The following is a 4,530-nucleotide window of genomic DNA, read 5'->3' as shown; positions in this document are numbered from 1 at the left end:
AATTTGCAATGGATTCATTTTTACAAAACATTCTGCAAGTATAATTCGAGTCTGTCTACAACCTAGGGCTTCCTAAGATGGTGGCAATGTTCTGAACTCTAGAAGCGACCAATATGAGGTGGTTCTTAGGGGGAACCAACAATGTACACGACGTAGATGTACGATAGTTCTTCTAACCAACGAAGGTCGTAGGTGACACCATCCAGTGCTGGGTAAAAGGCATTGAGGTTAATTTTTTAGAAGAGTTGTTCGCCGAATATTTTGTGCTTCTAACGGAAGGGCTCACAGTTTTCGACAAGATTCTAACAAACAATATTAAGGAGATTCAAACGGTCTTATCATATTTATATCAATATATTCCCACTCATAGAAAGAAGAAGTTCATGAAACTTGAATATTGTCTCCTAAACGACATTATTGCGAAATTCCTTCGAGCGAAGGTAGGGTCCTTCGATGCTTACACTTAGGACTGATTCGAAATAATGGTGGGCATCACAAAGGGAATGTACATCAAGTGGTCATCTATTCTCTTCATGACCCTTGTAACCATGGTGACGCTCCCAAAGAAGCAGCACACTAGATTTTTTGTGCAGATTAGCAGGCTGCTTGAGCACATTAAGATAGTCAGTGCCTACATTCTCAGTTACAAAGGGGTACATGACTCCGGCCTTGATATATCTGCACAATAGTCGAGCAGACATTCAACAACTCTTTCCAAGCGATCAACACCAAGGAAGAGAAGGAAGTTGATGGTTGAGGAATATACTAACATCTCAAGAAGCTGAACCCTTATGTCAACAGAAGAATCAACCGAGACAGCTTCTAAGGCAAAGAAGACAAGGCTGGAGGACGCGACAACAACATAGACAAAAAAAACTCTGATGTAGTGATGTAATTATATCCCACCACATTCACAATCTCAATTCCTAAGGTAACCCCTACAGTAGAGGAAATTCCTAAGGTTACTCCTGAATTAGTACTGGCCGAAGTACCAACTGTAGGCTCTGATAAAGTACCAGATGCAGAGTCAGCTGTTAAGAGTGCTGAAAGACGAACAACAGCAACTCAAGTAGCAGCTGCTCTTTTAACTGCCATTTCACTAGCAGCTATCACAACAAGGACTCCATCTGCTACATGTATCATAATAAGGGAACTAGTTCCATCTGATGCACGACCTTCTGAAGTTGTAGGTAAAGTAAAAGAATTTGCGTCCCTGAATCCAAGGGTCCTTCCCCAAAGTAACTCATCATAGATCTCATTATGGAGGAGGTTAAGGAGACAACGAAGGAGAGGCTGAATCTTTTCGACAAGTGGAGCAATAAGAGGCTTCACGAAAGGTTCTCCGAATTCCTACCAAGTGTCCATCCTCATCTGAAAATTAAAGTGTTGATATTTCAAAAGAATTCCATCCTGAAGTGGACCTGCACTAAAAAAATTTAGGAGACTCTCAAAAGGAGAAAATTAATTGTTGTCAATGCTAGAGGAGTTACCTTGTAAACAATCATTCACCAAAGAGAGGCTAATTACAAGCCACTGGACAAAACTACATGGCTGGATGCTAGGGTCAATGAAAAGATACAACAGATCCTTGACTCATTCAGCTCGAAAGCATTGTCAATCGTACATGATGCTGACTCTTCCAGGAATACTGAGCTATATTGGGCATTAGTCATTGCATACAGCGAAAGTTCTCTGGTCTCCCACTCAATGGAAGTGCCAAACTCCACTCCTCCACCTAAGTTGACTCTAGTCCATTCAGTGCCAAACAACTCAGCTGCCGCGTAACAACTCTCCTTTGCTGAGCAGCAACCCTCAGCAACAGAACAATAGATCTCCCATACTGCTGCGCAACAACTCAGTCCAGCTGCCAAGAAACAACATTCTCCAACCGAGAAGCAACCCCTCTTGATTGAGCAACAATTCTTTCCGGTTGCATTTAGTCACTTAATAGCAGCAACTAACACTATTAGAGACATTTGTGCAGAGATTCAGGAGTTTGAATTCTCATCTCATGAACTGACACATGTGCCCTCTCCACGATCATCCCCATCTTCAAAATATCCAAAGTCAACTACTGACAAGGAAGTAGCCATTTAGGCAAGTAAACAGACTATTTCCCTACATATTACCAGTCGTCTCACGAGACTCCCCATTCTCCAGAAGGCTTGTCACTAGTAATAGTGAATCTTTGTAGGATCATCTAGGACAACATTGGTTGCGGTATTGCAACCATCTTTGATGAAATGGAATTCCATAAGGAGCAGATGTCAGCTACCTCGAAAACATCGGCCTCAACAACATTGGCCCAAGACAAAATACTTAGTCAGGTCACGAAGGGCAATGTTTAGGTTGCAATAATCAGGGAATCCATGAGTAGGATCAAACCTATATTGCACAATTCCATCGGTAATTACAACAGGGAGCTCTCCTCAAAGATTGATACTATTGGAAAATAGATTGCCGAAGTAATGGACTTTCTCAAGCATACAAAGGATAATAAATCAGGGGACGCTGATGTTAAAAGGGGGAAAGTAGTAGAAGAGGAAGAGTAGAAAGGGGGAAACCTGGACGAGGAAGGTAGCAAGGAAATGAATCCAGCTGGAGCGGGCTCAAGCAAGCTTCAAAAAGGGAAAAAGCCACAAAGGGGGAAAATTAAAAAGGGAAAAACTTATACTCTGAATATTTTACCTATTTATGTTTATATATATATATATAAATTTATCTTTTGTATCCTGCGAATCATAAATTAGTTTTAATATCATCAAAAAAAGAGAAATTGTTAAATTAAGTTAAAAAGGGAAAAAAGGAGAAATTGCTAAATTAGATTATATCATGAAAAATAGAAAATTATAAAAAGGGAAATCATTAATTAAGTTGAACTATGAAGAACACTTTAATTGATTAAAATGAACTTAGGAAAATTAAAATGAACACACATGGTTTTGATCATGGTTTTGATGAATGAATAAAACAAAGTTCAGTAATATTTTAATGCGCATGCAAATTATGAAAAAGCGTTGCAGAGTTTCCATCGGCAAAGTTGAAGAAGCGCTAGCAGTAGAGTTGCCATCAGTAGAGCTGGAGAAGTTGACATTAGAGGTTCCATATACATACTCGCTAACAACTGAGTAGCCCAACAACAAAGTTGCTCTAATAGTTGAGTAGCACAACAATAGAGTTACGCTAATAGCTGAGTAGTACAACATCAGAGTTGCGCTAACAATTGAGTAGCCCAACAATAGAGCTACACTAATAGTTGAGTATCCCAACAACAGAGTTGCGCTAACAGCTGAGTAGCCCATCAATAGTGTTGCACCAACAGATGAGTTCACTATGAGTAGATTTCTACATCAACTTAATACGTCAAAATGTACAACTGCCACGTATACAAATATTTCATTCGTCTGCGCACTACTATCCAGTATACCATGCACTAACGAATATTATTCGTCTAAGCACTACCCCGTACGCTAGTCGTACATCAAACATATAGCTACCACAGATCTACGAAATAGATTCGACCGTTGTACAACTTCCACGTATCTACGAAATAAATTCGACCGTTACCACGCATCAAATATAAAAAGGTATCAGAGTACAAAGAAGAATCTCTCCTTTTGTTTAGAAAAAGAAATCTCTCAGTCATTCTCTCTATCGGTAAAGTCATTGTTCAAGCTATTTTGCAAGTCACTACGTTACATTATATGTTGAGCGATAATCTCTTGTGTTAATTGATAATCATTCATTACTTGTGTAAGTTGAACAGATAGTGGTCTGTTCAAAAGAGAGTGTGATAGCTAGAAGTTCAAAACATCTGTAAGTTAAGATCTGTGATCTGAGTGGGTTTGTGTAGAGGCTATATAAATCAAAGTCTTTAAGTGGAATCCTTCTGGAAACAGAAAAAGGAGAGACGTAAGAGCTTTATCTCCTAATATCCATAAAATTGTGTGTCATCATTTTACTGCTTCATTCATTATTACATCTGTCGCTTCAAATCCTGCAAGTATTTTCCGCACTTAAAACCGTTCAAGAGATTGCTACAATTTGTTAAAGAATAGAAACAAATTTTCAGTCCTTAACAAGATTAAAATTGCATTTAAGTGAAAATTTGGACAACATTATTAAATCCACGCCCCCTCTACTGTTGTCATCGATCCTAACATATTGAATGAAACATAATGTTCTAAGTTTAATTCAAACAGTGGCTCTTAGTCTATAGATGAAAAGGATGAAGCTAACAAATGGTGAAATCCTTTTTATGGATGATAAGCATATTACAGTGTTTGTTATTATTTTTCTTGGTAAAGAGAGAATGTTTTCTTGATAAACAGTGACTCTTATAAGCATCACTATATATCATTTCAGTGTTATTATTTTTCTTGGTAAAGAGAGAATGTTTTACAAAGTAAAGAAAACAACCGCCTTGTATATTGTGTATCATCAACTCACGCATATTACAACAATAACTTACGTAGATCATAATATGCGTGAGTTATTGTTGTAATATGTATATCATCAACTCACGTATAT

The sequence above is a fragment of the Impatiens glandulifera genome, unplaced genomic scaffold (assembly GCF_907164915.1).
Source record: "Impatiens glandulifera unplaced genomic scaffold, dImpGla2.1, whole genome shotgun sequence".
NCBI lineage: Eukaryota > Viridiplantae > Streptophyta > Magnoliopsida > Ericales > Balsaminaceae > Impatiens > Impatiens glandulifera.
Note: the sequence above shows the minus strand (reverse complement) of the source record.